Here is a 10,975-nt window from a genome sequence, read left to right as displayed (position 1 = left end):
GTCCACCTTCATTCTTCTGCATGTGGAAATCAAGTTTCTCCAACACCATTTCTTGAAAAAGCTGTTTTTCCACCAATGAGCTTTCTTACCACTCATGTTAAAAATCATTTAAACATACAGGTACCAAGTTATTTCTGGGCTCCAAAATAAACAAACAACAACAGACAACAGATAAGGTTACAGCATGGCCTGGCGCGGTCGCTCACGCCTGTAATCCCAGCACTTTGGGAAGCCGAGGTGGGCGGATCACGTGAGGTCAGGAGTTGAAGACCAGCCTGACCGACAGGGAGAAACCCCCATCTCTACTACAGGCGCATGCCTATAATCCCAGCTACTCGGGAGGTGGAGGCAGGAGAATCGCTTGAACCCAGGAGACAGAGGTTGCTGTGAGCCAAGATTGCACCATGACACTCCAGCCTGGGCAACAAGAGTGAAACTCCATCTCAAAACAAAAAACAAACAAACAAAAAAAACCAGCATGACTTCAAGAGCAGAAAGAGAAGAGCTTAAAAACCAGCATAATGAGAAAGGAAGTTTCTTACCAAAGCATCTGGAAATATTCAAGAACTAAAATTTTCACACTGTACTATCAAACACTAGAATTCACTTATTCCATCTTTCTGTATTTTGGGACCCAATTATCCACTTGTCTTCATTCCCCATCCCACCCCTTTTCTTCCTAGCGTCTGCTAACCACCTTTATACTTTCCACCTTCCTGAGATTCCTTTTCTGTGTAGTTGTGTGATGGTGTCTCTTTCTGTTGCCCAGATTGGAGTACACAGGCACAATCCGGGCTCACTGCAAGCTCCGCCTCCCTAGTTCAAGTGCTTCTTGGGCCTCAGCCCTCCGAGTAGCTGAGACTAGAGGCATGCGTCACCACGCCCGGCTAATTGTTTGTTTTTTCCGTAGAGACGGCGTTTCACCATGTTGGCCCAGCGGGTCTCGAACTCCTGGACTCAAGTGATCCGTGCGACTCGGCCTCCCAGAGTGCTGGGATTACAGGTCTGAGCCACCAATCCTGGCCAAGGTTTCCTTTTTTCTTCCTACATAGAAGTGAGGATATGAAATATTTGACATTCTGTGCCTGGCTTCTTTCATTTAATATACAGACCTGCAATCTCATCCATTTTGTCTGCAGTGGAGAGGACTTTCTTCCTCTTTAGGCTGAATAATACTTCACTGGGTGTGTATACCACAGTTTCTTCATTGAAACAAATTTCTAAAGAGCAAATATTTTTAAAGTCTCGGAATGTGAAACTTCAGGGATACTGTGCCCATTTTATTCTTTTCTATTTCCCATCTTGTGTATATGCAAGTGTATAACAAAGCAGCAATTGATGTGTGTATAAATCTATAACTTCAACAAATGTAAAATGTAAATGCTAAGTGGTGGCTGGGCGCGGTCGCTCATGCCTGTAATCCCAGTACTTTGGGAGGCAGAAGCGGGTGGATCACCTGAGGTCGGGAGTTCAAGACCAGCCTGACCAAAATGGAGAAACGCTGTCTCTACTAACAATACAAAAAAAAAAAAAAAAAAAGATAGCCAGGCATGGTAGTGCATGCCTGTAATCCCAGCTACTTGGAAGGCTGAGACAGGAGAATTGCTTGAATACGGGAGGCAGAGGTTGCAGTGAGCCGAGACTGTGCCATTGAACTCCAGCCTGGGCAACAAGAGTGAAACTCTGACTCAAAAAAAAAAAAAAAAAAAAAAAAAAAAAAGACAAGAAGGAAATAGAAAATGCGAAATGGTAAGAAAAAACAGCATAATAAACATTTGTGTGGTGTTGATGGACAATGCATTTGAAGATAATATTTGAAGAAATCATACTACAATTAATTTCTGTTCTTATTCATTGGAGCTTCATGCCTCTAAAATCTTCGTCATTGGAACTACCTCTGGTGCTTTAAAAGAAAAAAAAAAAAAAAATCCACCTACTCACACAGGTGCAAGGAAATCAGAATCTCAAGTATTGAGGCCCAGGCCTCACCATGCGTAAGCTCCCCAGGTGATTTGACTCAAAGCCAAGATTGAGGAACGGCGACATGGATCTCTCCACAGAACCTGCCTAAATAGATTCTCTAGAAGCAGTTTATAAAGAAATTCCACATGAACTGTGGAAGAGGATATGAATTTGATGTACAGTATGTCCTCACTTAACATCTTTGAAAGTCTCTTGGAAACTTCACCTTGAAGCAAAATTATGTATAGTGAAACCACTTATTTTTCATCAACAGTATAACTACACAACTTTGAAAAACGAGTTGTGTTGGAGGACCTTCTGTACATTGTTTCCATAAAGTCAGTTTTCAGGGAATTCCGAAACGAAGTGAGGACTTCGTGTATATAAAGTGATGGTTGTGATTCCACCTGGATGACAAGGTTATTGCTCAGAGACTAAAAGAGGCCGCCTAGGTATGGAGGATTCTGTCATGAGGTTTCTGATAAACCAAGGATCCCAGAATCCTCACCCATTCCAGTTAAAGGCATAAAGAAGAAAGCAATATTCACAAAGGAAATGCGGAAAGGAATAAAAGCCATCAAGCCACAAAAATAATGTGACTAAGGGGCAGGATTTGCAGATGTAGAGATTCAATGTGGTTACCCTTTCTCACTCACACAAGAAAAAGGATGGAACAGATCATGAGATTCGACTGTTTTGCTGTGCAGCCTCCGCAGGGCACTTTGTATGTCCCTGTTTCTCAGGCTGTAGATGAAAAGGTTCAGCATGAGGGTGACCACAGCGTACATCACTGATGCCACCACACCATTCCTGGGGGGTGGTGACACAGCTGAAGCCAGGTACATGCCAATGCCTGCTCCATAAAATCAGCAAACAGCCGCTAGGTGAGAGCCATAGGTGGAGAAGGCTTTATACTTCCCATCTGACGATGACATCCTTAGAATGGAGGGGAAAATTTTATAGTAAGACAAAAGGATCCCTGAAATGGGAAGAAAACCAGACATAGTACTATCAAAATATATGAATATGCTATTGATGACGCTGTCAGAACAAGCAAGTTTGAGAAGATGAGAGGGGTCACAGACAGAATTAGAGATTTCCACATTCTTGATGCTGGTGAATTGTAACACAATCCAACTGTGCAGCTGGGAATCCAACAGGCTAAGGAAAAAGGACACCAAAACGAAGAAGACACAGAGGTGAGGATTCACGATGACTGGGTAGTGCAGAGGGCAACAGATGGCTAGAAAGCAGTCATAGGCCATCAAAGTCAGGAGCATGCCTTCTATACATGCAAAAAGGAGCAAGAAAGAAATCTGTGTCAGGCAGACTGCATGAGAGATGACTCTGCTATGCGCCGGCATGTCCACAATCATCTTGGGAACCGTGGCCGAGGTGAAACCGATGTCAGCCCAGCACATGTTGGAGAGGAAGAAGTACTTGGGGGTGTGGAGGGGGGAGTCAGAGCTGACAGCCAGGATGCTGAGCAGGTTCCTCAGCACCGTGACCAGATACATGGACAGGGACAGGGACAGCAAAGCGAGGACCGGCTGCAGTTCTGGATCCTCTGAGAGTCCCAGGAGGAGGAATTCTCAGACACCTGTGAGATTCTGTGGCCCTGTGTGTCTTGGACACCTTGAGAAGGAAAGAGGATTGGAAAAATAAAAGATAAAAACCAGCCCTTAATGCTGGATGCAAGCAATTCACAAGGAACATCTTCACACTTGCGGACCATACACCGCCAGCAATGTTTCTCCGTTGTGACAATTCCAAAAATCTCAGAATTATTACGTGATTTACTTTTTTGCTATATGAGGCTTTCAGTACATACTACTTTAGAGAAAAACCACGGAAGAATATTAGAAGACCAAAACTTCATATATAACAAATCCGTGATCTCCGTAAAATACGGCCCTACTCTTTTCAGAAAAAATACAATGCAATGAAAATGTCCTTCTCTCTTTCAGAAAAAGATCTCAGTCTAATTGAAAGAAATTAAGAAGCCGTGAAATACACTCTACTTTATTCTGACACCGTACTACAACTTCCATTGATGTAGAATATGTAAAAGGACGACACAAGAGCAAGGACCCCATTACCTGAAAACGAAATCGAAACTTATAGTTCTCAATTGGAAGACCTTTTCACATGCCTGTCACTTTTCATATTTATTATCATCCTTCAGTTTTCTGACATCATTTCTTTATAAAAGTACATGCACACTCAAAAATGGGAGCTGTGTTTCCAAATGAATTGAATCTATAACTCTTGGCCCAGCACCATGGCTCACACCTGTAATCCCACCACTTTGGGCAGCCGAGGCTGATGGATCATCTGAGGTCAGGAGTTCCAGACCAGCCTGGCCAACGTGGTGAAACCCCGTCTCCAGTGCAAATAAAAAAAAAAATTAGCCGGGCGTGGTGGCGGGTAACCCTAGCTACTCGGCAGGCTGAAGCTGGAGAATCCCTTAGAACATGGAAGGCAGAGATTGGATACCCTGTGATAGGATTTTTGATATCCTAGGGAGATATTGCTCCTGACAATAGAGTGGGCGTACACCCTGTGATATTATTTGTAATATCCTAGAAAGATATTGCTCCTAATATCACGGTGGCTCTACACCCTGTGATCTTAATTGTAATATCCTACAGAGATCTTACTCCTTATAATAGAGTGGGTGTACACCCTGTGATATTATTCATAATATATCACAGAGATATGACTCCTGATATCACAGTGAGTGTACACCATGTTTGTACACCCTGTGATCTTATTTGTAACAACTTAGAAAAATATTACAGCTAATATCAAAGTGGGTGTACACCCTGCGATGTTATTTATTATCTACAAGGTTAATATTACTCCTAATATCACATTGAGTGTACACCATGTGTGTACAGACTGTGAAATTATTCGTAATACCCTAGGAAGATATTTCTCCTCATATCACAGTGGGTGTACACCGTGAGAGATTTTTTTTTCTAATATCCAGCGGGGGAGCGGTTGATATTGCTTCCAATATCACAGAAGGAGTACACCCCCCTGTGATATTTTTCCTAATATCCAGGAAAGGAGAGGATGACATTATTCGCAATATCACTGGGGGTGTACCACCTCCCGCCGGGATATTGTTCTTAATATCCGGAGGTGGAGAGAATGAGCTTACTCCCAATAACACAGGGGGTGTACACCACCCCTGTTTGTAAACACCCCCTATGATATTGTTCCAAATGGCCTGTGAAATAGTAAACGTGACTCCCATTATCGCGGGGAGTGTTCAGCCCTGATGATACTGTTTTCTAACATCCAGGGAAAGAGAGTATGCGATTACTCCCAATATCGCAGGGGATGTACACCCTTTTGTGTTTTGTGCCCAATATCCAGGAAAATAGAGGATGATATTACTCCCAATATCGAAGTAATTGTACAGCACCCTTGTGATATTCTTCCTAATATCCAGAAAGGAAAAGAATGATATTACTCCCAACAGCGTAGGAAACGTATACCCGCGCTGTGATATCTTTCCCAGTATCCAGATGGGGAGAGGATTATATTACTTCCAATGTGGCAGGGTGTGTACACCCCCTCTGTGATGTCATTGCTAACATCCAGGTTTCGGGAGGACGACATTACTCCCAATATCGCAGGGAGAGTACATCCCCCCGTGACCTTGTTAGTCATTTCCTGGGTGGAGAGGATGATCTTACTCCCAATATCGCAGGGGGTGTATACCCCCCTGTGAAAATCTTCCTATATTCAGAGGGAGAGAGGATGATGTTACTCCCAGTACCTCAGGGGGTTTCTAGAGCCCTGTGATACTCTTCGTAATATCCACAGGGAGAGAGGATGATATTACTCCCAATATCACAGGGGGTGTATACCCCTCCTGTAATATTGTTCTGAATACCCTGGGAGGGAGAGGATAAGGTTACGTTGAATATCACAGGGAATGTACACCCTCCCCCTCTGATACCCTTCCTAGTGTCCAGGGGAAGAGAGGAAAATTTCACTCCCAATATCACAGAGGTAGTACACCCCACCTGTGATGTTGTTCCCAATATGCAAGGGGGCAGAGGATGATACTACTCTCAATATCGCAGGGCTGTTCACATCCCCAGGGACATTTTTTCCTAATATCTAGGGCAGAGACAATTCTATGACAGCAAAGGTCGCAGGGTCTGTACATCCCTTCCTGATATTGTTCCTAATATCCAAGGGGGAAGAGGATGATATCAAATATGAAAGGGGGTGTACATCCCACACCCCTATGATATTGTTCTTAATAATCGTGAGCGGAGATGGTGATATTACTCCAAATATCGCAGGGGTTGTTCACAACCCCCTGTGATATTGTTTCTGATATCCGGGGGGGTAGAAAATCATATTACTTCCAATATTGCGGGCGGTGTATACCCCACCTGAAATATGGCACCGAATATCCAAAGAGGGAGAGGATGGTATTCATACCAATATCGAAGTGTGTGTCCACGTCCCTTGTGATATGGTTTTTAGTATCCAGTGGGCGGGAGGATGATATGAGTCCCAACATCCCAGAGGGTGTATACTACTCCTGTGATATTGTTCCTAACCTCCATAGGGGAGAGGATGATATCACTCCCAATATCTCAGAAGTTGTATATTCCCCGTGATATTGTTCATCATATCCAGGGAGGCGCAGGATGACATTCCATTGAAATTCACGACAGGCCTACACGCACAGTGTGATACTGTTCCTACTATCCAAGAAGGGAGAGGATGATATTACTCCCAATAAAGCAGTGGGTGTACATCACCCCTGTGTTGTTGTCTGTAATATCCGGGGCCGGGGGAGGAGGGGAGAGGATAACTTTCCCTCCAATTTAGCAGGTGGTTTGACGCGCCTTGTGGTGTTGTTTTAAATATCCAGCGGGGAAGACAATAGTACTATTTTTGATAGTCCGATTCATCCGCTCCACCTTTCCGGAACTCTGAGGCCGGGAGGCAGCATGCAAGTTCCGTGTGATCCCCAACACCTTTGCCATCTTCTGTATCAAGGCAGCCGAAAACGCAGGCCCGTTGTCTGAACCGATACGTAAGCGCGGTCGAAATCTAGGCATCACATCTCGAAGAAGCACAGGGGTTACTTCACGAGCTTTCTCAGTTCGTGTTGGATAGGCCTCCACCCACCCAGAGTAGGTACGCCCAAGAACTGGTACATACTTGTTACCTCCACACTTTGGCATCTCTGTGAAGTCTACCTAGAGACCTTCAAAGGGGGCTGCTCCATAAGCTCGTATGCCGGGCGGAACAGCTGGACCTTGCCTCGCATCATGCTGTCGGCAGGTAACACACCGCTGCCTCACCGTTTTGGCAAGGGCTGACAAAGGCGAGATGTAGAAATACCGGCCTAACAACTTTTCCAGTGACTCCTGACCTCGATGGGTGGTTTCTTGCAAAGCCAGTACAACTGCAGCTCGTAGCAGCTGTGGCACAGCTACTCTCCCATCTGGTAACCGTATCCATCCTTCCTCCATCACTTGTCCTTCCCTCTACCTGGAGAAAGTCCTTTTCTTCTTTAGAAGAAGGAGGGCCAAGATCAGGTGCTTGAGGGAGCACTGATGCCCAGAAGGGGGCAGATGCTGCTTTTCTAGCCTCTGAGTCAGCGCGGGAATTCCCCAAACCCAGCAAGGTGGAAGCTCGCTGGTGTCCTCTGCAATGCCTAACTGCCACCTTGTGGGGTTTCCATACTGCTTCTAATGATTACAAGATTTCTTCTTGATATTTTCTGTCTTTTCCCCCAGAGTTCAATAGGCCCTTTTCTTTCTATCAAGCTCCATGCACTTGAAGGGTTAAAAAGACATACCGAGAATCAGTGTAAATGTTGACAGTCTCACCCTCACTGAGTTCTAAAGCCCCAGTGAAAGCAATGAGTTCAGCTTTCTGGGCTGAAGTGGCCTGGGGCAACGATCTGGCTTCAACAACCGTGTCCAGGGTTATCACTGCATACCCTGCACCTCTCTTTCCTTGGGGGTTGAAGAAGCTGCTCCCATCTACGTATAGTTTCCAGTCTACTGATGCCCAAGGCTGGTCCCGGAGATCAGGTCTGCTAGAGTCAATTGAGTCCAACACTTCTACACAATCAGGCTCGACAGGGCTCTCTGATACCGGCAGCAAGGTGGCGGGGTGTAGGGTTTTGCAAACTTCAATGGTTATACGGGGACTTTCACAGAGCAAAGTTTGGTACTTGGTCAGTCTGGCATTCGTTAGCCAATGATGTTCTTTAGTATTCATTAAAAGTCACCACAGCACGGGAGGCCTTTATGTTCAGGTTTCGCCCAAGAGTCAGCTTATTTGCTTCTTGTACTAGCAGGGCAGTTGCTGCCAAGGCCCTCCAACAGGGGGGCCATCCTTTAGAAATCCCGTCTAGTTGTTGAGAGAGGTAGGCCACCGGCCTCAGCCAGGGCCCCACAGTTTGGATTCAAAGTCCAGCTGCCATCTTTTCTCTCTCTGATGCATACAATGGAAAAGGCTTTGTCAGATCGGGTAGCCTCAGGGCTGGGGCTGCCAGAAGTTTTTCCTTTAACTCATGAAAGACTTGCTGTTGTTGGGATCCACATTCCAAAGTTTCCCGGTCCCCGCCCCCTTCGTGACCTCATACAAAAACTTGGCTAATACTGCAAAGTTTGGGATCCACTGTCTACAAAGCCCCACAGCTCCTAAGAATTCTCTCACCTGCTTTGTGCTCTTGGGCTCCGCTAGATGGCAAATGACCTGCTTTCTTTCTGATCCTGGGCTGCGTTCCGACCCCTGTCGGATAGTAAATCCCAAGTAACGTACCTACTGTCGGCAGATCTGAGCTTCCTTCTTGGACACCTTCTACCCACAGTCCTCCAGGTGCTGGTGTAGGGCATCTGTTCCCTTGGCACACCCGACTTCCGTGGGGTGTCCCAGCAGAAGGTCATCAACCTACTGGAGCAACACGCAGCCTAGGTCTCTGCTGGGAAACTTCTGGAGGTCTCGAGCCCATGCCTCCCCGAAGATGGTGGGGGAGTTCTTGAACCCTTGGGGAAGTCCGGTCCAAGTGTACTGAGTAGTGACACGTGACTCCGGATCTTCCCACTGAAAGGCAAACAACTGCTGCCTCTCAGGGGCTAATCTGATAGGAAAGAAAGTGTCTTTCAGGTCCAAGCAGGTGAACCAGCTGTCCTCAGCTGGCGGCAACCACAACAATGTGGACGAGTTAGGTACTTTTGGATGTAAAGTCAGTGTGGCTTGATGAAGCAAGCGCAAATCCTGTACCGGCCGGTAGTCCTTGGTCCGTGGCTTGGGAACAGGCAGGAGGGGAGTGTTCCATGGAGACTGACAAGGAACAATCATTCCAAAAGTTCTTAGGTGCTTGAGACGGACCTGGATACCTTGAAGGGATTCTCTGGGTACGGGCTCCTGTTTTTGCCTCACCGGCTGGACCCCAGTCTTAACTGGCCAATCCCAGAGGGTTCTCTTCTGCCCGTACTCTTGGCCACTGCTTAGCCAGAGCTGGTCTTCTCTCTTGGCCCGGCTCAGTTCAGAAAAGTCTCCATTCCTCCTCTCGGGGGACCATAAGCGTCATAATGACTCCCATTCCTGGTAACTTTAGCAGCGAAGAGCCGTGCTCTGTGAAAGAGGGAGTGGCTGTGAGCTTGCTGAGCAAGTCCCTTCCCGAAAAGGTCAAGAGACAGTCAGGCATGTACCAAAACTGATGAATGACTTTATGTCCTCCTACACTACAAGTCCGAGGCAAGCAGAAAGCTTGCTTTGCTGAAACCCCCGTGGCTCCGTTGACCTCAATAGTCTTCTTGGATTAGGGGGCGACCGGGGCGGTTACTAGCAAATGTTCAGCACCGCTATCTACAAGAAAGTCAATTCTCCACCCCCGACTGTCATTCTGACCAGAAGTCAGAATGGGGACGCTTGAGCCCGGACTCCCTCAGTCCAAGAACCCTTCTTCCAGGTTGAGCACGGCCCCTTCCTCCTTTTCCGGGGCCTCCTGCTCTGAGTCACCTTGTTTGCTTTTCAGCTCAGGGCATTCGTTCTTCTACTGTCCTATTTCTTTACAATCAGCACACTTGTTACGCTGCAAACTCTGACAGCCAAGCTGAGTTTCTTTCCCAGGGCCCCCCTTCCCTTGCCTCTTTGGGGGGGCCCCTCTGATTGCTGAAGCTGACAAACAGGTCGGCGTGTCGCCGGGCCTGACTTCCATTCTCTCTGCGGTTTTCCTTACGGCTTACTGCATCCCTGTTTACAAACACCTGGCTAGCTATTTCTAGTAATTGGGATGGATTCATGCCTGCAAGCCCAGTCTGTTTCTGCAGTTTTCTTCTCATGTCTTCTGAGCTTTGATGGACTAAAGCCATGTGAATCATGCGCTGATTTTCAGGGCTATCGGGATCAAAGGGAGTATACATATGATAGGCCTCACACATTCTCTCGTAGAATTGTGCTGGACATTCTTCTTTTCCCTGAATGACTTCAGAGAGCTTGTTAACGTTTGTGGCCTTCTGAGCTCCCCTCATTAATCCTTCGAACAGAGCTTCCCTGTCTCGGTTTAGCCTTTGCATATCCTCTCTTTCATGTGGGTCCAACTGGGGGTCGGTTCCGGGCAACTGGGTCCTTCCATACTATTGGGGGTTTTGATAATCAGCTGCTGCATGTTCCTCTAGCCACGTAGTTGCTGCTTGGAGGACTCTCCGCCTTTCTTCGCTGTTAAAGAGGAAAATGAGTAACTGGGGCCAATCAGCCCAGGTGTGGTTGTGGGAATGGAAAACAGTTTGGAGCAAATCAATTAGGGCTTGTGGCTTCTTGGTATAGGGCGGTGAACTGTTTTTGCAGTTGAGAAGGTCGACGCAGGTCAAGGGCTGGTACCCAAAAACACGGCTCTCCACCACATGAGCATTTTCATTTATCCCAGTCTACCGCTGCTCCCTCAGGGACATTTGTGTCCCCGTTTTGGGTTGTAAACGAGCTGCCGAGGAAGGGGTGGAATGACGCAATGCTA

At 46.6% G+C, this 10,975-nt stretch overlaps 1 pseudogene; it reads right to left on the bottom strand.

Annotated features, from left to right (window-relative positions):
- Nucleotides 1–911: 911 nt before the first annotated feature.
- LOC129398583 (olfactory receptor 7E24-like) lies at nucleotides 912–7,354 on the bottom strand (annotated as a pseudogene).
- Between the last annotated feature and the right edge of the window lie 3,621 nt (nucleotides 7,355–10,975).

Source organism: Pan paniscus, chromosome 7 (genome assembly GCF_029289425.2).
Source record: "Pan paniscus chromosome 7, NHGRI_mPanPan1-v2.0_pri, whole genome shotgun sequence".
Lineage (NCBI taxonomy): Eukaryota > Metazoa > Chordata > Mammalia > Primates > Hominidae > Pan > Pan paniscus.
This window is presented reverse-complemented; position numbering and strand designations above follow the sequence as displayed.